At 45.8% G+C, this 23,434-nt stretch overlaps 1 protein-coding gene across 4 annotated transcripts in view; it reads left to right on the top strand.

Annotated features, from left to right (window-relative positions):
* The first annotated feature begins 710 nt into the window (after positions 1-710).
* Positions 711-23,434, top strand: part of MYO1B (myosin IB) — a 189,540-nt gene continuing 166,816 nt past the window's right edge. For 3 of the 4 annotated variants that reach the window (XM_058710897.1, XM_058710887.1, XM_058710871.1), the window contains exon 1: positions 19,854-19,971. The gene's annotated coding sequence lies outside the window, so the exon portion shown is untranslated. Of the gene's footprint in view, positions 1,078-19,853; positions 19,972-23,434 lie in introns of those variants that run through there. The other variant, XM_058710880.1, reaches the window with a different exon arrangement.

Here is a 23,434-nt window from a genome sequence, read left to right as displayed (position 1 = left end):
GAGGAGCACCCTTCCTTCCTCCGGGATGAGGAAACCAGGACCTCGGTTAAGTGGCTTGTTCTACATTCCACAAAGAGGCAAGAGGCGGGCTGGAGTGGGAAGCTGGAGGTCCTGACTCTCTGGCCCCTCCAACATGCCTAAATAATATGTAGACTAATACCCCATCTCTGATCATTACCCAATGGCAGTTAATATGCTATTTTCAGATATACGGGTATTTGAAATTCCTTTTAAACTATCTTTCATTTTTTTGTAGCAGAGAACTGGCCAGTGTCTACTTAGCATAATGTGAGATATTACAAATCCTGTAAGTAAAAGCAGACTTCGCTACTCAATACACCTTTTTTTCCGTTTCGGTCAAATTAATCCTTTCTGATATTCTTGGGTATCCGAACTTTTTTATCTGGGGCAGAAGGAACTGTTGAGAACACTCCCAGTGTTTGCTGGTATGTGCCCCCAGGCTGGCTCCTAGTCGTCATCCCTCCTGCCCCAGTTATTACATTTCTAGTTTGATGTTAGTGAATTCAGGAGTAAAAAAAGGTACAAGGGCCGTGCTCTCCGTGGGCGCTGGGCGGGGACGCCTCCCTTTCCCTCTCCTCTCCTCCCCTCCCCTCCCGGCCCTATCTAGGCTTGCCCTCGGGTGCGGAGGCTGCCGCTTGCGCTCACCGGGGGGCGCTGTGCAGCCGGCACCGGGAGGCCGGAGGTGAGTCGGCTCGGAGGCGGCGGCTCCCGGTCCTGCAGGCGCGCGGAGGGGCGAATCCCAGGCGGCGAGGTCGCCGCCCCCGCCCCTCGGCCAGCCCCTCCGTCTGCCGGGGAGAGGGGAGTGGCCGCACGCCTCCCGCCGCAGCCCTGCTCTCCGCAGCCGCCGAGCTCTCTGCAGTCGGGCGCGCACCGGAGCCCAGCCTCGGCGCGTGGAGGCGGTGCGGGAGCGCGGGGCGCGCCAAGGGTCGGCAGCCGCGGGACAGCGTCCGCCCAGCAGCCTCCGCCGAGCAGCCGCCGCGGGAGCCCCGCAGCCTCGCAGTGGGCCCGCGCTCCGGAGCGCGAAGAGGACCAGGAGGCGGAGTGGCGCCCGGCGAGGTAGCGCGAGGGCTTTCCTCTCTCCCTTGCCCTGCCCGCTCGCTCCAGCCGCGGCCCGCCAGGGGCGGTAGAGGGGGCGCCCCGCGCCTTTGTGCCCGAGGTCCCGGTGGCCCCGCCGCAGCCCGCGGTGCACGGGTCAGAGGGGGCTGCGGCGCTCTCGTCCCGGCGTGGCCGCGCTGCGGCGAGAACTCGCGCGTGCTGGAGGTCGCGCCCGGTGGTCGTGACTCCGCAGTCGTTTCGGGGGCGGGTGGGAGAGCAGGCTTGTGAACTAAGTTGCTCTTACTTTGCCCTATTCTCCTAGCACTGTGGGCAAAGTGGAATCCAGATCTTCCCCGTTCTCACCCACACCCCTCCATTTCCCTGGCCCACAGCTGTTTCCTGGCCCCCTGGTTCTTTGGAAGTGGCCTCCTCCGGGAAGGAAAACGGAGGGAGAACAATGGGGCGTCCTGGGGAGTGGGGTTCAGGTGCGGCGTGCCCCGGCGGCGGCGGCAGGGGAGAAGGGGGTCCAGGACCCGATGGGGCGTCCCGCGCGTGCAGCTGCGCCTCGCTCCTTTGTTCCGCCGCAGCGGAGGGGGCTGCCCTGGGTCTCGTTTCCTGCCCGGGATGGGATTGATTCACGGTCGTTGAGAGGGAAGGGGAGGGAGCGGGGCCGGAATGAAAACCAGATTAGGTACGGGAGCCCTGGAGGGTGCTAGCGGGGGCCGGGAGGAGGGTTGGGGAGGCGTTGATGAGAGTGCCCTGGAGAATGGATTGCAAACACACAACATTTTGTCTAGGGGCCGTGTGGGTTTCTGAAGCTTCTTTGTAATGCTTTGTTCAGGCTGTGGCCCGAGCGTTTATTGCCTCAACAAGTTGTGCACTTCCTTGAGTTCTAGGCGCTCCCGGTGTTAGTTTGCTGAAATCAAATCTTAGTTACGGTGGAGGAAGACTTTTTTTTGTTATGGATCAGGGTGTTTGTGTGTATGTGTGTGCCTCTGGATCTGTGTGTGTGTGTAGCCAGTGGATATTGGCTTGAATGGGTATGAGGCAAACTTTATAGAATTGATTTTGACATAAAATAATTTTCTCTATTGTATATAACAATTTTCCAGGAATGTTTGAGGGGAAACCACTATAAAATTAGACATTGCTAAATAAATGAATCAGATTATGTAACACTTGAGTTGAAAAACCCTTTTGCAGGCTTTCCCAGAAAACACACCCCACACACCAGTGTTTGGATTTTGAGTTGAAAAGCCACTGCTTCTGTGCTTTCACTCTCCCCATGTGGGCCACCTGGAATAAGAAAAAGAACTCTTACCATTATGGTGAATGGGAATTTTTTTTTTTTTTAAAGGGGAGGTAGAATTAAATGTAATATGTTGGCTATTTGTTGAATGACCCTTTTCTAGATTGGAACCAAGAAACCCAGGAGGAAACAAGGTCGACCTGCTGAGGGAGCCAGGGGGCATTGAATGATGAGTGTTGTTTGAATGGGGTATTCCAAGCAAACCTGTTTTGGGAGGAGGCTGACATTTCCAGGCGTTCATGGGTTTGTGTCTATGGGACAGTAGTGGAAGGATCCCAAAGTGGGACTGAAGGTTAGAGTTACCGTGGTGATAATTTAGGAGACATTCAGGTATAGTAGTCTGGCTGTAGGCAGGGCCAGGAATGTAGTCTGGCTGCAGGCAGGGGCGGCAGATGACCCAGTGCTGTGTCTTTGACAGCTCTGAGGACCCACTGTGAAACCACCCCATTGGGCATTCATGTTAGGACAACCAAGTTTGAAAGCCTCTTAACCTTAGCATGGGAATTAGGAGCTTACTCCAGGGGGAAAATATGTTTCCTGCCCACTAAGTGGTAATGGAAAAGAGCTGTGCAAGCTGCTGCTGAGGGTTTGTCTTTTTCGTGGGGGGATGTGGTCACATTTTCAGGCCAGGCTGAGAAGCAGTGGGACTTGTCCTCAGGAGCCATTATGATGTGAAGCTGAAGTGGGATGTAGTCCAACCATCAAGCTGTTTGTTGTTATAACTAACACATTGCCTGGCAAAACATTGTGCCACAGGCAGCAAACAGAGGGAACAGAGGGAGACTCCTTCCTTATTGTTGTGTTGCCATTTTGGACTCTTCATGCGTGCTGTGAATAACTCTGTAAAATGTAGCGCAGTTGGATTCCTCCCAAGTACTCCTTGGGATATACATTAACAACAAGCAAAGCATGAGACTGTGTTAACTGTTGCTGGGACACGGGGTGCGGGTAGGGGGTTTCTCTTCCATAGCTTGTCTCTGGCCAAGGGCTTTCCCCGTGGAGCTCCTGTTGTGCGTTGAGGCTGACTACTGGCTGCACCCCCTTCATGGGATGGGATGAATCATCACTTTGTCAAGCCTGGCGTTAAAGACTGACTCTCCGTGGTGGTTGCCGCACAGTTATGCAAAGCAAGGAGGAGCTGTGGATGTCAGTGGGGAAGGAGTGGGGGTGGGAGTGGTTTGGCTAACAAGGGATCTTCAGAGTGTAAGATCCATGTTTTTCACATTTGTCCTTCTTTTTGGTGAGACTCTCCTCTCCTCCCCTTCCCTTCTGTTTTCAGTAGCTGGATATTTGGATTTTAATTAAATAGCCTAAGAGTAATTGTCACTATCCTTTAGTAAGTGTTTACCATGTGTGACGGGTTTTGCATACGTAACTACGAATCCTTAGAGCTTGATGAAGTGGGTGTTATATCCATTTTACAGTTGAAATGAGGCCTAGGGAATTGAGTAGCTTGGCCTCTTACACCCTACTTGTGTAGGTAACTAGTAAGTGGTGGACGGGGAATTTGAACCCTGATCTCTGATTCCAAGGTCGCTAGTCTTTTGTGTAGACACTGTATGGTATGATATCTGTTAATAATAGGAATAACAACAGTTTGATCATTTGATTCGCCTCTTGCAAAGTTCGTATCACTTTCCCGTATATTATCGTAACTGATCCTTTGAGGAACCTCTGTGAGATAGGTTTGGAAGGCACACAGTTAGTGACATCACAACCCTTAAAACTGTGTTGTTAAAAAGCTTTATGCTGTGTGATGGCCTGTGTGACTAAGCTTTAAGTGAAGGAAACTTTATTTTTAAAAAGTTAGGCTGCCAACACTTAAAAAAACTATTCTTTTTTGGAGACCTTTAAAAGTGGTGGAATAGAATAGATCTTACATAGTGTTTAAGCATTTTATATTTATTGAAATGCATTTTAGCTCCTTTTATCTTACAGCCTTTTCATAGAACAGCACACTTTGGAGACCCAGTGCCAGAGTGTCTTTTTAGGAGAGAAATAAGGAGGGAAGGAATGTGATTATGAAGAGGAAGTGGGGCATCAGAATTGGAAACATACGCAGCAGCAGGCCGTACATTTTCCCAGCACATGCTTTGGGTCCTGGCAGGCGCCTTTTACAGAAGACATCCTTCCTTAGGGAGGTGTCGAGGGCCCTTTTTTTACAATACCTCTGAGATCATCACATCTCTGTGCTCATGGGAACACATATTTCACGGGACTTCTGTGCTCATCCTTCCCCACAGGGGAAGCAAACGAGCTTAGTTGTCCGTGTGAGAAGGGAATGGGAGCTGTCTCCAGTCCTTGGGGTGGAATGGAGAGCGGTCGTGGGCAGGAGGCACCTGTCCTTGACCTGGCAGTGACCACCCAGTGTAGGAGCTGAATGGATTTTAACACTTGGCATCATCGTTTGTTTATGGCTTTCTCAGAATGCTCCTGGGCAAATGGGAAAGTCAATATTGGTTTTGTTTCTAAGACAAGACTGTGAAGACTGTAAGTTCTACTTACGTGTGTAATTGTTTCAAGCTAGGACCTCATTTGGGGTCTTCAGGGAGTATGGTGCAGGTGCGGTAACTTTTGTCTTCTCCTCTTCGCCAGCTATTTGGAGGGAGCCAGACACGAGGTCTGCTGAGCTCTATTGGGGAGCACCTTCCAACTTAGCAGCTGAGCAGGGTGAGGGATGCGTAGCAGCGTCTCGCCCCTGTCACCTTTCCTGGGTTTCTCTTCAGTTGTCAGTGTCCTTCTTCATCCATTCGTATTTTATTAAGCATACGGGTGATGGGAGGCTATGCATTAAAAAGCAATAAAGGAAATCCATTGTGCCTCAAAGGACGCACAGCAGGGCGGGTCACTGTGCCCAGAGTGGATGTTGGTGACACGAAGAAAGTGACTGTGACAGCTGTGGTGACCAGGGCCATGCCAACACTTGCTGCCAAGACAAAAGCTGAAAACAAAAGCAAGAGAGTGAGGGGGACCCCGAGCACAGTGCCCGCTCCTTCTTTGTCGGAGGTTTCATTTCCTCCAGCCTTTGATGGTGCGCAAGGGCCCGGGGTCTCTGAACACCTGCCTCTGAAGGTTGGATTGGCTGCGATGTTAGGAAGCAGCATCCTGGAGGAGAGCGCAGGGGATCCTTTTGTGGATCCTGAGGATGTCTAAAGTGCCCTTCCATGGGGGAAGGTGCCGACCTGCGTGGTTGGCCCTGGCGTATGGTAGGACCTTGGTGCCTCCTGCTTTCTTTCCTTCACACCTGCCAGTGTCCTGTCCTCCTCCTGTGTTCAGCCTGGCTGGCGATTCAGTCCCGTTGAGGCTGTTCACAGACTTCGGCTGTATTTACCTTATGGACAAGAAATGCCAGGTCCCCAAAGAATGAAGCATTCATATTTTATATGACGGTCATTGCTGTTGTCAGTGAAGTGTTGGGTGCTTTCTTTGTGTCAGGCCTCATGCTGGGTGCTCTCTACAGCTGGTTTTGTTGAATCCTCCTTGCTCTCCTCCAGTAGGAGATATTTGTGGATGAGGGAACTGAGTAAGCCCAGGAACTGTGCTTTCCAGAACAACATGCTGCCTCCTGGTGCAGTGTTCTTTGAAGCTTTGGGCCACTTTTTTTTTTCTTTTAAGTTTATTTATTTACTTTGAGAGAGTGTGAGAGAGTGGGGGAGGGGAGAGAGAGAGAGAGAGAGAGAGGGAGAGAGAGAGAGAGAGAGAATCTCAAGCAGGCTCTACACCACCAGTGTGGAGCCGGATGCGGCCCTCAAACTCACGAACCAAGAGACTGTGACCTGAGCTGAAATGTCATCTGACGCTTAACCTCCTGAGCCACCCAGGCGTCCTGCGTTGGGCCACTTGTAAGGAGTATATTTTAAGGAGTTGGAGGGAGGGCCTGCCCTTGGCAGTCCCTCCCCGCTGCCTTCCTTGCTTCCTTTGTCAGCTGGAGTCAGGGTTCCCGTGGGTGTCCTTGGCCAGTCCAGAGCTGGGCCGTTTGGTTGAAATGCTTCTCAGTTTCTCCTTCTTTTCTGGGCCTCATGCTTGCTCTCCCATCGTGCCTCAGTCTCCCCCAGATGAGGGCGACTTGGGGAACAGGATTTAGCCTGCTGGTGAAGACCCGTTCCTTGCCTGTGCTCTTTCTTACTCTCTCCTGGCACTTCTTTATCTGCAGGAATGAGACGGCCATCTGGGGCTTTGCAGGGGCCTTGTCTGGTCTCTGGTCTCTAGTCTGTCCGAAGGCAGACGGTGTGCTGCTGGTCATCCAGTTGGAGGTCAGGGCCCGACGTGGGTGAGTGGAATGGTGTGAGCACCGCTGTGGAGCTGGGGCTGAGGGACCAAGACGTCAGACAAGGCGGGGAAAAAGAGGGTTGGTGTAGAATTTATATTCTTCCAAGATAGGCAGTTTTAGAAGTTGAAGTCTGGAGAAAAGTGAAAATTGACATTCTTTCTTTTCTTATCAGATAAACAACACTGAGCTTCTAAAAATACCAGGTGCCTGGCTTTCCCTGATAGTTTGAGAGGCCAAGAGGAAACCAGGTCTGTGCCTTCCAGGGACTTTCCCACTGATTCTGGGTGGATCCAGGAAGCTTGGAAGTGCACAGGTGTCTTCATTTTGCTGTGTTAAAAATGAAAATACAATTCAAAATTGTACCTTATGTATTTTTAAACTTGTTAAAGAGAAAAGAGAGGAATTCGACATCCTTAAAGAGGTTTTCAAAAATTGCATGGAAAAGACGATGGAACAGGTTGTTAACTACTGAGTTTTGTGAATGGGGTGTTCATGTCATTTCCCTGCTGATTTTCACGGGTTGCACGAAAGTAGTTTTTGTACACTTCAGTCAAAACAAACAGCAACAACAACTCTTGGTTTTTTCAAAAACTTTTCAGCCTTGATGGAAAAATCCCTGCTAGCCTGCTTGCATTTTCCATCGCACCTTACTTCTTTCTTCTCCCTGAATGCTGCTTCCTTTTAAGTTCTTTGTTATTAGACCCTACAGGGCTACTTGCGGTTCTTAGCTGATCTTTTTTTGCCCCTTGAAAGTACTTCAGAAGGATCATCATGATTTTATTCATTTTAGAATCCCAGGCTAAATGCTTTTAGGAAAAGCTTAATTTTTAAAAAAATTTTTAAAGTCTATTTATTTTTGAGAGAGAGAGTGAGTGTGTGGCACCCAAGCAGAGGAGGGGCAGAGAGAGAGGGAGACAGAGAATCCAAAGGAGGCTCCATCCAGACTCTGAGCTGTCAGCACAGATCCCGATGTGAGGCTCGAACCCATGAACCGTGAGATCATGAACTGAGCCGAAGTTGCACGCTTAACAAACTGAGACACCCAGGCACCCCAGGAAAAGCTTAATTTTTATGAACCCTGGGCTTAGGTCTCAGTGTGCATGGCTAGTGTTTTGTAGGCACTCTGCTTAACAGTTGTAATAGGCTGACCACAGTTTTGATCTACCCCTGATGTGGTGAGCCATCTAGGAAGAAGTTCTCATTTGCCTGAAATCTTCAGGGTGTTGAGAGGTATTCATAAAAACATATGAATTGTCACACTGGGTGAGATTCAGGCTTCTGCTTTGTGCAGCAGCAGAATATAAGTTAACAGTATTCTGTGACATCGGGGCAGGGGGCTGGAGTTAGATTTCATAGCTTCGTAGGTTTCATGGATAACTTTAAATATCTCTAATTGCATGATCTCTTAAAAACTTCTCATTCATACATTTAAATTCATATATTCAGATTCTTGAATTATTTTTGTTCTATCTTCTATACATTTCACATCTTCAAAGGAACTTGATAGGAACTTGGTATTTTGACTCTCAAGTGCCCAATTTTTGGAATAGTAGAGTATTAAAGTTGAAAGAGCCTAAAGGTCACTGCTGTAACCCCTTCATTGTATCTGAGACCTGCTTAGGTTCATGAAGTTGACCTGGGACAGATCTGGGAACTTGACCGTAGTCTTCTTTTCTTTTCTCACTGCCCCCCCGCCCCAAGAGTGAGCATGTGGGAGAGGGGCAGAGAGAGAGAGGGAGAATCGCAAGCAGGCTCTGCATTGTCAGTGCAGAGCCCTAGGTAGGGCTCGAACTCATGAACCGTGAGGTCATGACGTGAGCCGAAGTCAGATGCTTAATGACTGAGCCACCCAGGTGCTCCTTGACTGTAGTCTTTTAACTTCTTGCTCAGTTTTCCTTCTAGGGGAATATTTCACTGTCTCCCCAAGTCCATCTAAATTCAAGCTCAGTACCCAGTACCTAATAGTTGATCCTCTTTTGACTGGGCTGTTTGTGCTGATAGGATTCCCATCATCATCTGGACTTGGGATTCCAGAAGCATTCCCTCCTTCTCCACTTTCTGTGACCTATCCATTCAGTTGTTTTATTTGGTTGATTATTGCCTTTAATTTCCAAGTCCTTAAGCCTCTGCTCTGGCTCAGGCCTCTAAAATGCTGGGTTAGTAGAATGTAGCAATTACCAAAGTGGGTTTTCCATAAAAAGTTAGGTTGAAAAAAAAAATCCCATAAAGTGAGTAGATGTGTACTTCAAAAAGGGTTCCTTGGAGAAGTAGGTGTTGGTTCAATAACATTTTAAATAGGTTTCTTTGCAGAAAGACTTGTTATGGCCTTTCATTTGTGGTTGCGGACTATGACTATCCAAGAGAGAGATACAGTATGCACATGTCCCCGTTGTGTGACCACTGAACCCCTTCTGGCAGGGGTCATTATTTGACAACACTGCTATAGTTACTTCATAGTACCATTTCTAGAGCCATTACCAGCTGACTTTGTAGGAGAATGTGTATTCGTTTGATGTGAGCCACCCACACTTGGTTCACTCTCAGATGTGTCTTAAGCTTTTTGACCTCATTATTCTCCTGGAGCTTTCCTTCACCCTGGAAGGCCCTCTCCACCCTGTTACACGTCTTTCACAACCGGGTTTGTTCTCATCTCAACCAGTTTCCCCCAGACTCTTGCTCTTCTGAACTTAGAGCATTTACTGTTTCACCGCTTAAAACAAAGAGAAAATATTTAAAACAGTCAAAATATTAGAAGGAATGTTGCACACCCCTAATAGTTAAATTACTGGAATTCACAAAAATGACACTTTCCCTATTTGTGTCTGTTGATGTGTCACACACACATTACACTCTTGCCTCTTTCTCCATACTGGGGAGCTTGTTCCCATTAGCTAGGCATGTGGCTTTTTAAAAAAAATATTGTGTTATTGTTATTACATTGCATGTATATAGTATGCAGGGGGAATTGAGATCTTTAGGGCTTCATGGCTTACCATCTGTGACCTGATATACCTCTCTATTTATTTATGTCTTTTATGTCCTCTGATGAAATTTTATCATTTTGTGTCTGAAACGCTTACATCTTCTGTTAGATTTGTGCCAACGTGCCTCATGGTTTTTGTGGTCATTGTGAATGGATTTGTGTCTCATATCTCTGATTGGTGTTGCTGGTGTACAACAGTGGCATTGACTTTGTGTTTGTTTGTAGATTGGTCTTGACTGATCAAGTTTCCGCTTAAACTTGGGTTTGTGCTTGGAGCCTGAGGTTGGGTGGCTTACCTAATAGAGCACAAAATACACCCTGCGGTGGAAATGTCACCTTTCCCACTGGTAAGATTACTGCAGTACTTTTCGAAGTAAGGGGAGGTGACTTTTTTCAATTCTTCAGTGTATGCATTTATTCATTCATCAGATGTTTGGGTGCTTACTATGTGCCGGACCGTGGACTGGGCCCTGTACTAGTCTTCAGTGGTGGTAGCACAGGCATGATTTCCGCTCTCATGGCATATGAGGGGAGAGAGATGTTGCAGAAATGAACGCAGATATTTATGATTTAAGAATTGTGATTGGTGCTGTGAAGGAAAAGGACAGGGGACTGTGAGAATAAGAAAGGCTAAGAGAGGTGATGTTAGATTGAGGCTCCAGGGAGGGCCTGAGGACGTGGACATTGGTGCAGTGGTCTTGAGAATGAGTCGGTGCTGGAGGAAGAGAAGCCCGAAGAGCTTTCCAGACCCTCAAAAACAAGCTCAGAAGCCCCAAGATGGGGCTCTGCTGTTAATGGTAGATTGCTGGAAATTTTAGTAATCAGTGACTGAAATCAAGTTACTGCCTCTTAGTAAATTATCATGATAGTGGTATTCAATAGTGTGTAAATTATGATGACATGGGAATATTTATTTTTGGTCAGTAATTTCCTCTTCCGCCCCTTCCTCCTCAAATGAAAATGCTCGAGGGGTGCCTGGGTGGCTCAGTCGGTTGAATGTCCGACTTCGGCTCAGGTCATGATCTCTCAGCTCATGAGTTCGAGCCCCATGTCGGGCTCTGGGATGACAGCTTGGAGCCTGGAGCCTGCTTCGGATTCTGTGTCTCCCTCTCTCTCTGCCCCTCCCCTGCTCATGCTCTGTTTCTTTCTGTCTCAAAAATAAATAAACATTAAAAACGTTTTTTTTTTAAGAAGAAGAGAAAACGCTCGAGTTAAGAGAGTGCCTCCGTGGTGCGGCTTGAACTGGGCTGCTTGCTGCCCATCCTCCACCCCCAGTTCCCCATCTGAGTGCTGCCATTACCCCGTGTACTGGCACCTGCTGGGCACATCAGAATCCTGCTCAGACTGGGTCCTGCTCTGAGTCTGGACAAGCCCTCTTCCCTTCCCGGGAGGGGTTTGGAGCAGGGCCACCCCCCCATTCTCCAAAGATACACTGAAGGCTTTGGGGTAGGTGGAGGGGTCCTGTGTGAGTTACACTTAAGCCCACCTAGACTAACTGCTCTTTGGTCATTGAAGCTGTGCACCGGGGTAAGTGTGACTGAGTCTGGTTCTTTCTTACATGCCTCAGTGGGAGGCAGTGTGGTGCAGTGGTGACAGGCTAGTTCTAGAGAAAGTATTGGTTTGGAGACTTGACTCTTCTGCTTAATAGTCCATGGCGTTGGGCAGGTAGCTTAATTTGTCTATGCCTCTGCTTTCTCATCTGCAAAATGCAGGTCACAATAGAGCCTTCTTTTGGGGCTTGTAGTAAGGATTCAACATGTTAACACGTGTATGTGTCTAAAACAGCATCAGGCACAGGCATCACTCTGTGTAAAGGTTAGTTACTACTCCTTGGTCTTTCCTGAAAATGGATTCCTGGGGTTCTCCCTCCTCCCTGCCAGACACCCAGACCTGTTTGAATCCGAGCAGTGCACATAATTTGTGATTTGATACGGGACTCAAGTTACTCCTAAAAAATAATTAGGAATAAAGATGGCAAAGAAATAAACCAAAATGTTCATGGCGATTGTGTTGGTGTAATTGTGGTGACTTACTTTTACCCCTCTTATTTAAACGTTTCCCATAATCTGGTTATGTTACTTTTGTACAGATGATAATGTAATAACATCTTATGGAAAAAGGCCAGGCTGGCACTTAACCCTAGTGGTTCTTTAAAGTGGGGCAGAAGAGGAGGGACGCCTGGGTCCTGCCTGCTCAGATTGCTTTGACACGTGGTGGAGTACCTTCCGGTTTATGTCTCTCCGGGCAGAAGTACAACGGTATTTAAAAGTCTTTAGTAGAGATGGCCCCAAAAGTTAGAAGGTGGGGGATGTGGTTCCTAGTGAAAGGAAACTCTTCATTCTTTGTTTCTTCTTCTGTTTTTCCCTTTGTGTTCCTTCTTGCGCTCCCTGAGCAGGCCTCCAGCCATCTGTCACTCAGTCTCTTTTGGGCTCCTCATACTCCCCTCCCCCTCGAATATGTTCTTTTTCATCCCCCATCTTTCTCCTTTACTTGTTGTCGTGCAGTAAAGGAGATGCATACGTTCTACAATTTAAAGAGTATTTTTTTCTTTATTTTTAATCATAAACTAAATGTAACTTTTTGCCTTCAAAAATCTAAATTGAGTTGCCTTTTATTTACTCACACCTGTAATTAATTGATTGATTGACTTAGTTTCTAACTAAATCACTAAACTCTGGGGGCGGGGGGACGTGGGTCTGTGCCTCCTGATAGCTCCAGGAATCATGGGGGATTGGGAGCCTGGAAGAAGGGAAGATTGAGGGGATGAGGAAGTTAAATTTCTCCTCTTTCCCTGCTTTTCTTAGGATGATCTGTATTGTTACCATTTCATTATGTGTCAGAATTTTTAAACGTTTCCAAACTGGAAGAACAGAATTCTGGACAATTACCAAGGTGCATTTTTACAAAGAAAACCTTGCCAAATCTGACACATTTCCTCAAAAGTCCGTTGCTTTTAATTACTTTTTAAAAAGTTCGGCAAGCTTTCCAGCTCTCTTTTCATGCTCTCTTGTATAATTGTGAGTGGAGAAATGGTCTTTCCTGCTAAGTTTGTTTTAGCTGCAGGAATTTATGCGTAAGCAGGGGTATTCTATGAGTATCTCAAAATAATACCGACACAGGTTTCAAGGAGGATATGACAGCCGTGGAGAGGAAGAGCTACTTCCTTGAGAAATATTGCTAATTTCAGTGAGATTTCACAGTTGAATGTAAAATCTAGTTGAGGGGATTTGAATGAGGTGATGCCTTCCCATCCCATATTTCACAATTTATAATGTTTTTCATCTCTCACCACAAATGCCCAATTTGAATGTGACATAAATATGAGCATTCTTTCTGTGCTGTGAGGAAGTCTAGTTCAATTACAGTAAAATCTAGACTTATAGAATGGGTATCACCAGGAGTTAGTATTTCTTTTTCAGAAGGATTCATGATTAGGAATCCTTTAAATTAGGAACAATACACATACGACTTTTGAGTAAGGCAGCGGTCGGAGAAGGTATGTATGTACATGTACCCGTGCGGCATGTACCCATTTTTGCACGGACTCACCTAGGTATATGCAGGACTTTGTACATGTTTGTGGCTGTTGCCTGTTTCATTTCATTTGCACCAAAACGTGGAGAAGGAGAAATTTGTTGGGTTTGTTGGTATGAAGTGTACCAGGAATAGGGCATGAGCATTGAAGAAATAATGGTAAAACTGTCAGCCCAGTCTTAATCCTTGCCTTTTGTTGCTTATTTGGAAAACAAAACGGTATGCGTAAAATGTTAAAGGAAACTTGTACCCGGTTATATCCTTGGAAGGGGCCAGTTTTCCGTCTCATGGATTCCAGGATGGAATAGTTGACAACTTGCGGGAGAAATGCCCCTCTTTACCTGGCACACAGGCTGGCGACATTGGCTAGAGAGGTGGCTTCACCTGTGATTTAGCTTCCAGCCCTACGCGTGCTCTCCTGGCCGCAGCTGTGCGTGATGATCTTTTCTTACTGGAACATTTAATTACCGTGGCAGATGTGGGGAGCTCAGTTCCGTAGCTGTACAGCTGTTTGTATGTTCAGTTGGATTTCTTGAGAGAATTAATCACTTTCTCGAGGATCTTATGCTGAGGTCTACAAGTATAATAGGATTTAAGGGGAAAGTTTATTGCATGGGAGTTTGCACTGGATGTTGTAACAGATGCAGCATGGAGGTGGAGTGACAGACAGCTGAGGGGGCTTCTGTAGTAAACTTCCCATTTACCCTGAGGCCAAGCAATTCACAAAGTCCAAGATTGCTAGAACTCTCATATGGACATTCTGTCCTAGAGAGTCATCTTAAGAACCTTACACAAAGTTTGGAAAATGGAGCTAAAAAAGACACTCTTGAGCCAGCTACTCTAAAATGTCAACTGTAGTCACTTTTGAATATTCCTTTCCAAGCTTTTGATGTCTGTGTTTAAGATCTATACTGTTGCCTAGTTTTTCAAATAGACTTTATAATTGTATATTATTCCATTGAGTACCATAATGTCCCCAAGCATTTTTTTTTAAGTTTATATTTTGAGAGAGAGCTTGCAGGGGAGGGTCAGAGAGCGAGGGAGAGAGAGAATCCCAAGCAGGCTCTGCACTGTCAGCGCAGAGCCCGAGGTAGGGCTCAAACTCATGAACCGTGAGATCACGACCTGAGCCAAAGTTGGATGCTTAACTGACTGAGCCACCCAGGCCCCCCACACCAAACATTTCTTACTGTTGGGCATTTGGGTTGCTTCCACATTTTGCCGTGGTAAATAATACTGTGATAAACACTTTTGGACCTCTACCCTTTTCCATAGTTTGGATGCTTTTCTGACAGTAGACGCTGAGAACAAGCTGATTGGATCAAACACTGTTGTGACCATTTCGATAGCTGGAGTGTGGGATGGCTCCCCGGATTCTGGCCTGTGAGAGGTCGGGAATGGCTGGCACACACAGGCCCGAAGGGGGATGGGTTTGTTTGGGCTGCAGGGCCTCAGGGCGGTGTGTGAGGCTGAGCAGACCACTGAAGTCCAGGGCCTGGCGCTCAGGGACAAGCCAGGGCCTGAGGTCCAGATGGAGGCATCACGGGTATCTGGTTGAAGATGTTAAGATTGCTGGAGGGTGGAATGAGAAGAGAAGAAGGCGGATGATAGAACTCCGGTGAACCTTATTTTGTGACAGGCAGAGGAAGGAGAGGCCATTAAGGAGAATAAGGAGTGAGGGGGGTGGGAAGTGGGCCGCCAGGGAGAAATGGCCAGTGGAAGCCAGGGCAGGAGTGAGTTTTGAGGAGAGAGTGAGGTGGGCAACAAACAGGTGGTGACATTTTTTCTGAGGCTGTTTTGGCGGCGTGTGCCAGGTAACGGGTAGCAAGTGTCAAAGGCAGGCCTCGTCAGAAACCTGAGGGGTGGAAGGAGAGACTGGAAGTAGGCAGTTGCCAGAAAGGATTGTAGGACGGCTTATTAGTCCGCTGGGGCTGCTGTAATAAAATACCACAGACTGGGCGGTATAAACAACAGAAATGTATTCTCTCACAGTTCTGGAGGCTGGAAGTCCAAGAACAGGGGGTCGGCGGGTCTGGTTTCTTCTGAGGCCTCTCCTGGGCTTGCCCCCTTCTCTGTGTCCTCATGTGGTTGCCCCTCCATCCGTGTCTTCTGTGTCTGAGTCTTCTCTTCTTATAAGGACACCTGTCATATTGGGTAAGGGCCCACACTAATGGCCTCATTAAAAAAAAATTTTTTTAATGTTTATTTCTGAGAGAGAGAGAGAGAGACTGTGTTTGTGTGTGTGTGTGTGTGTGTGTGTGTGTGTGTGTGAGCGGGGGAGGGGCAGAGAGAGCGAGGGAGACTCAGAATCTGAAGCGGGCTCCAGGCCCCAAGCTGTCAGCACAGATACCGACACGGGGCTTGAACTCGTGAACTGCGAGATTGTGACCTGAGCCGAAGTTGGACGCCCAACCAACTGAGCCACCCAGGTGCCCCCAGTGGCCTCATTTTAACTTAATCGCTTCTTCAGAGACCCTGTTTCTAAATCTAGTCACATTCTGAGGTCCTGGGGGGTTAGGGCTTCAATAGACGAATTTGGGAGACAGACACAATTCGGCCCCTAACACATGGATTCAGGCCTGGTGATCCACATGTCTCCCTCCGTGCTCCCCATCTTCCACACGGTTGATCATCTCCTTCTTGTCACACTCATCTCTTGGCTTTGGTGACCTGTGCTCCTCTGGTCTCACCCCTTAGCTCCTTCTGACCCTTTGCTGTCCAGGTCCCGCAGGGTTTGGGCCTTGGCCCTCTTCTCTTTTCATCCTGTAGCAAAGTATTCATTCTTCCAGGTATCAGATTAACCCTTCTATTATTTTGATGATGTTTTATTTGATGAGAGACTAAATCATTTTTTGATCCTGTCCTTATGGTTGCTTATCTCACAGTTAAAAAAAAAAAATAGCAGGGGATGCCTGGGTGGTTCAGTCGGTCAAGTCAGACTCTTGATTTCGGCTCAGGTCATGATCTCCCAGTGATGAGGTTGAGCCCCATGTTGGCCTCTGCACTAGGTGAGGAACCTGCTTAGGATTCTCTCTGTCCCTCTCTCTCTCTGCCCCTCTCTCCTTCTGAGGCAGAATTATTTTGGCAGCTATGGTATGACTGCCTTTTTTCTCCAGGTGTAGTATTTTTTTTTTTAAATTAAAGCTGTAGAGGTTAAGATTATCATAGCTGATGCTGAGGAGGGAGACTTCACATGCATATTGGTTAAGGGGCCGAGGTTGATTTGTGAGTAGGGTATTTAAACTATGTTTGGTTGTTTTGGGGTTTCTGGTATATGTGTGTTTACACAGTGTTTCTCTCAATAGCCTATTGAAATATATCAATAGGATTTCTACACAAAAGTTCATATTTTTATTGAAGAAGCCGAGTATCAGATTTCTAAAAGTATGTGAATTATGGAGAGATTTACTATTTGGCTACCTAAAATAGAAACACCCAGATTTTGCTGGGCAACCTTGAGAGGAACATTTATCTCTGTGGACAGTTTTAAAGAAGTATATAATTTTAAAGTATGAAACTCAAATTTAGTTTTTAATAGTAACTTACATGTTTATTCTGTCTTTAAGAGCAAGGTTATGGAATGACATGTGACCTTGTACTCTTGACTCTATGTCTGGTTGTGGGTTTCAAGTGTTATTTTTGTGCTTTCTTACATGACTTAAGCACTTCTGACTACATTTGGGACAGAAGAAAATATGGCAGTTGGATATAGTTTTGAAACACCAGCCAAACTTTTAACCTGGTAATATGATAGTACCACTCATTCTTTTAATTTTCTAGGCTCACAGCTCTAGAAAACAGTATAAGGTCTTAGTGACCTCCTGACTTGCTGGATCAGTTGGTGTTCTTTTTCTCTGTAAAATATATCAACTGGTGGCCCATAGCACGCTAAATGCTCAGAGTTAGAGGGCTACCCTGTAGTATGTTCTTGAGTTTCTGTTCCTTGCAGTGGGGGTGTGTGCACATCCAGACTCAGCTGTGTTTTCTTTCCCCCAAACCTTATGCCAGTTGTACTTACTACTCTATAATATAATGGTTTGAAATTGATGTGCAAAAAGAATTGCTGTTTTTGTGAACGTTTATTTGAATTCATTTCAATGTTTTGGAGGCCACCCAATAAAAGTACGTTTCTGAAAAATGATTGCAGCTGATTTGAGAGTGGCTGAGGTAACTATAAAGGATTTGGGGAGACCTGAAAGAACAGTATTCCCGCTGGTATTGTCAGCCATTCAGGATAGGTGGGTTGAGTTGTGATCATGTAAACCCCGAGAATTTCGAGGTGCCTAGGTGGCTCTGTTGGTTAAGTGTCTGATTCTTGATCTCTGCTCAGGTCGTGATCTCACGGTTGGTGAGATCGAGCCCCCCGTTAGGATTCTCTCTTTCTGCCCTTTCTTGCTTGTGCTCTCCTTCTCTCTCTCTCTCAGGATAAATAAATAAACTTTAAAAAAAAATAGGTAAAAAATAAAACCGAAATCTTAGCGGCTCGGAGGAGTAATCCACACTCACAGGGTGCGTCCACTGTAAGTGAGGTTGTGGCTGTGCTCCGTGTCACCCTCACTCGTCCTCTGTCCCCCAGGACAGAGTCTGACGGAGCAGCGCCCTCTGGAGCGTTGCTGATCCCTGGGCTGGAGGGAAAGACAGCTGTGAGGTACGTATGACGGACGTACGCTTACGTTCAGCGAGGTGGGGGTGTAAAATCTTCCCACAGGGAGGAGTGTCGAGCATTTGTCAAGAATAATGTGGTCTGCTCCCTGTTGTTTCTCTCCTGTCTTTACAGCCTCACCATTTCTTTACAGAGATTAGACCTGGAAGGTGGTGCCATGAGATGGCTTATCAAAGAAAGTACTGCTGTGTTACTATAGTCAGTGGACACAGACTCAAAGAAAAGGCCTCCGCTTTACAGCAGAAAGATGGGCAGATAAATGTATGATTATAGGGTTTGATTTAAAATAATATGTTTTGGTTTATCTTTTTTTTTTTTTTTAATGTTTATTTATTTTTGAGACAGAGAGAGACAGAGCCTGAACGGGGGAGGAGCAGAGAGAGAGAGGGAGACACAGAATCCGAAGCAGGCTCCAGGCTCTGAGCTGTCAGCACAGAGCCCGACGCGGGGCTCGAACTCACGGACCGTGAGATTGTGACCTGAGCCGAAGTCGGACGCTTAACCGACTCAGCCACCCGGGCGCCCCAGGTTTATCTTTTTAAATGACTTCCAACTTTGACTGAGTTTTTAAAATTTAAGCCCAGCAGCCAAACTGTCAATCGTTATGCATTTGGATGAGAGAGCCTACTTTAGTCTCAAACCCTCCTGTCCCCCTTGCCCCCTCCATCAGAATTCCACCTTTTGTGATAGATTCATCTGTTATTTCTCTTGCACTTATTCTCTTATTTCATTTCCATTAGTTCTACCCTAGTTCTTATTCCTGAACTGCTAGATTTGTGCCCCCCGCTGGTTTCCCTGCTGCTAGCTCGTAAAGTGCCTTTACACAGTTAGACAAAGGTACCCTTCAGGAGTGCTTGGGTGGCTCATTTGGTTAAGCATCTGACTCTTGATTTCGGCTCAGCAGGTCATGATGTCATGGTTGGAGAGTTTGAGCCCCGGGTCAGGCTCTGTGCTGACAATGTGGAGCCTGCATGGGATTCTCTCTCCCCCTCTCTCTTCCCTTCCTCAACTCATGCTCTCCCTCTCCCTCTTTCTCTCTAAATAAATAAATAAATAAACATTTAGAAAAAAAGAAAAGAAAAAGGTACCCTTCAAAGCAGACACTATCCCACAGGAGCTTGACTTGATGTCAGTGTCCATTTCCCCCCTTGGCCCGGCCCACTTGTATGCAGTGCACAAACTGAACAACTGCACAGAGCAATCTTGCTTCCTGCTTCTAGATCTCTCCCAACTAATTTCGACTATCCACTGATAAAACCTCCTTTAGATTTTTTGTTGTCTGTCGCTGCTCAAGGCATTTTTGATGGCTCTCTATCATCTATAATGGCTGTCTTTGATTTTATTTTCTATTGTACTATCACCAGTGACCCTCAGTCACACTTATTGCCCTCTGGATGTGCTGACTGCCACATGGACACCGTAGATACTCTTCCCTCTCCTCTCTCACCCCTTCCCACATTTCCAACTATAAGCTCCTTAGCTTGGACTCTCAGTCTTGTCTCAGTGTACCTTTCCTCGCAGCGTCATGGCCCGCCAGGGCCTCGCACCTGCTGTCTTCTGCCGTTCCGCCTAGTCACTATCTTCTGAATGTTTTGTACTTCGTGCTTCAAAGTTCTTTTCTGCTTGATCACATACTGCTCATCCTCAGAAAGCCAAGGTCAAGTTTCATGCCTTCAGCCATCCTCCTCTGATTCTCCTACACCATAATAGCCCCACCTCTAAACATAAATCCTCGTCTCTGTATTGCTCCTTTGGAGGCGAATCATCTGCCCTAGGTGAGCGCTTACTTTATTAGTTATATTGCTCTGAAGTATTTTGTTTTCTCAGATTTCCAGTGACTGGGAAGTAGTAGATGCACGTCTCATTCTTTTTTCCCAGAGTCTGTGTATACCAGCTACACAGGTCAGAGCAGTAGCCTGGAGAGAAGAGAGCCCAGTCTGGTTAATCATATAATATAGTCCTGGATGGAAGCTCAGGCTGCTTCTTCCTGGCCACAGGATATTGACCTACTTTTCCCTTCTTATCTCTGTGCAAAATATTTGTTGTACTCAGTGTGTTCTCCCTGTCACAACGAATGTTTGTCTCTTCCTTTCATACGAACCGAATGCTAAAGTGCTAGTTAAATCAGGGGAAAAAACAATGGAGAACAAGAGTTGGTAAGCAGTTTTAATTCCTAAACGAGGGGATCTTATAATTATGTCATTTAAAAAGAACTCTGTAGTTTTCCTTTAATCTGTCTGCCTGCCTATTGAGAGACATGATTAAGGGTGGATTGTGAATTTTAAGTTTTTATGCCTTTTGATTTGATGACTTACAATATAATAATGTGTTATTTTGAAAACCTTTTATTTTGATAAATTACTTGTAGAAGGAAATCAACTTTTCTTAATCAGGCATATACAGTGCAGTTCACTATTGAATATTTTATTTCTTACTAAAATTTCTTTTGCAAAAATTTATTGAAAAATTATTTTGTACATGGCCAAGCCGATTAACTTTAAAAACTGTATTTTGTGTAGCTTTACAGGTTAAGTGTGCCCTTCTGTTCAAGGGGAAAAAAAGTATGTGTATGGCAGCAAGGGGGGAGATTTGCATGTTTGTGTCTGTATATAAATATTTGAAATAATTGCTATATTGTACAGAACTTTTGGAAATTAGAACTATTCAAACTTTGTTAAAATTTATAAATTTAAACAAATTTTAGTAAACAACATTTTAATTTGTGACTTAAAAAGAGTTACGAGTTATGGCATGCCTTATAGGTTGATTTGTTGTATGTTTGTTTTTCATAAATACTTTAGAATGTACTTGAGGCAATCTAACATATTATGTTATGATACATTTGATTTTAAATTTAGTAATGCTTCCAACATGAGAAAAATTAGAAAAACACTGGCCCAGAAAATACTTCCAAATTCTGATTGTTGATTTTAATCTAAACTTAGGTGAAGTAACCCACTGCAATTTAGCTATTTTCTTTAAAAATTCTTTTTTAATGACAAAGTAGTTTTGCCTTCTGAATTTACATCATCAGTGTCTTTTTTGGAAGCATCTTAGCTATTTTTGTTTGATCAATTCTCAACTAATAAACACTCATGAAATCCTAATGTAAATGTATAAACATCTCTTCCTTTGATGACATAGTTTATTTATTAGACTTTGTTTTAGCGGGTAACTGCTTGAGGAAGTTTCTGAGTTTTTATTATTCCAAAAACTTTTTTCTGTTTTTTTTTTAAATCTTTTATTCTTTTTTAATTTTAGAGAGAGAAAGAGCAGCAGCAAGGGAGGGGTAGAGGGAGAGAAAGAGAGAGAGAGAATCTTAAGCAGGCTCCGTGCTCAGCATGGAGCCCCATGTGGGGCTTGATCCCACGACCCTGGGATCTTGACCTGAGCCAAAATCAAGAGTCAAACGCTTAACCGACTGAGCCACTCAGGCGCCCCTACAATTTTTTTCTTAAGCACAAGTACAAAGATACTACCGAAGACATACTATTGAGTAATACATATTTTTTTCTCTCTTTTTTACTAGTATATAGGTTCCTTAGTTTGTAATCTTTAGACCCCTTTTTGCTTTCATGACTGGATTAACTTTTTAAAATAGTCTGTGCCATTCTGTAGCTTGCCATATAGGTGTAAACAGAGAATGCATTCACACCTGCCTTGATGCCTGCAGTTATGAAGATCCTGTTGACTCCATCCATTTCTTTCTGTGCTATGTATGATTAGACCCTTAATACATTTTTTTTTTCGTTTTTTTTTTTTTTTTTTTTTTTTGCTGATGAGGTCAGAATAAAGAGCTAATTTCCTTAACCTCTGAGTCAATGTCATTGAGAAAGATTCTTGTGGACTGGCATTCTTGGTTTTCAACATTCTTTATAACCAGACACAGGATGCATGTTCACCCCAAAATTAAGAAACTCAGTCTTTCCAGATTTGAGCATTTTTTGCTGACTCAGTAATGACGGACTAGGACCGGGCTGGGAGATGATGTGTTCCCCCTTTGTGGGTAAACTGAGGCTCAGCGTTGGCAGTGTGCCCAAGGTCTCGCTCTCAGCTAGCTGCAGAGCTGAGTCTGCGACTTGGATATTCTGGGTGTTTTTTTCCTGGAGCGGCTTTGGTAGTCATGTTAACCTCTGTGGTCTGTTGCAGAATGCAACAGCTGCTGTTTCCCTGCGAGATAACTTGCTTCCTTCCCCCAAAGAACAAGTGCACTAAATTCAGTACATTTCCCTCCATTGTCACTTAAAAGAGCCTGAATGATAGGAAGGTACCTTTTAAAATAAGGTAGGTCTGCTCTGACATACCCTGGGCTGTTTTATTGTGAGTGGCTTTGTTCAGCCAGATGTCTTCAAAATCTGATCCATGTACGGGATCCGACAGGGACGGGAAACCCTGTGTGAGTGCGTACCAGGTGCAACAAACACACTGTACTTCTAATTGTAAGGGAGTAACTTGATGGGATGATGGGATCAGGTATTAAGAGAAGAGAAAGAAAGAATCTACAAGCATCGTAAGCACATGAAGGGGGCAAGGGACAGGATGACTTGGTCAGGATATGAACCTGTGGGATGAGATCTGGACCCTCAGATTAACAAGCCAATTAATTCATTTGGAAGGAAAGTTGGTTTTCCCCTGGGGGCTGTATTCAGTTTAATAACCACTGGTCACACTTGGTGTCTGTGCACCAGCCAGGAACGAATCAGAGCTGTCTAGTGTGCCAATTAAATTTGAGCCGTTTTACGTTTACCTAGGGGTCCTAGGGTCTCAGGTTTGCCAATCTAAACATAGTCAGCTTCTTGGAATTTTTTTTTTTTTTTATCTACCTTGAGGGAACACATCGAGAAGTCTGTGGCTTATAATTAGCACATCCCATGTGCAGCTGAGTTTGTGTTTCTGGCCGTAACAGAGGTTTATGGGTCTTGGCTACCTTGTTCTATAGGAACTCATAGGACTTTTCAGACGTTAGCTCATTAATTCTCCTAATACCCGGTGGGAGTAAGAGAGTGTGACCATCACTTCCCCCTAAAGCCACACGGTTTACTGTCCATTCTAGATCTTCTAGGGTTTTGGCTGGTGAGGGGTGCCAGGGTGGGTGCTGGCTGGAGAGGGAGGGTTTGGGAGGGGCTTTCAGACCCAGTTTTGTGGGGTGGTGGATGGCATTCTCCGATGTTGCCTGCCCTTTGGCAGTTGTCCCTGCCATGACTGTGTAGAGTTTCCTCTGGGAAATGATGGTGGGACAGTGATGTTGGCTGCATTTCATCCTCAGGGCACCGAACCCCATGGAATGCCTAATGCAAATGAGGCAGCTCTCTAGGTTTTTTTTTTTTTTTTCACCTTGGACACACCTGCCAGAAGGCAGCACAAGAAGAGTACGTGAGCTCCTCAGGGCCAGAGGAAGTGGGCATTGGGAAGGGAGGGGTCTAGCATCCAATGAGACCCTGCCCTCTTCGGGGCTTTGCTTCCTCAGCAGCCTGCGTAATCACCCTGTGGAATGGATGTTGTCATCCCTGAGGTTTTAGATCAGAAGTTCAAATTCCAGAGATGAATTCCCTTGGATTTGAGCCCGGGTCTGTGATCCAAAGCCTGTGTTGTTCCGTGTTGGGGCACATCAAAAGGGAA

The sequence above is a fragment of the Neofelis nebulosa genome, chromosome 2, assembly GCF_028018385.1.
Source record: "Neofelis nebulosa isolate mNeoNeb1 chromosome 2, mNeoNeb1.pri, whole genome shotgun sequence".
Lineage (NCBI taxonomy): Eukaryota > Metazoa > Chordata > Mammalia > Carnivora > Felidae > Neofelis > Neofelis nebulosa.
This window is presented reverse-complemented; position numbering and strand designations above follow the sequence as displayed.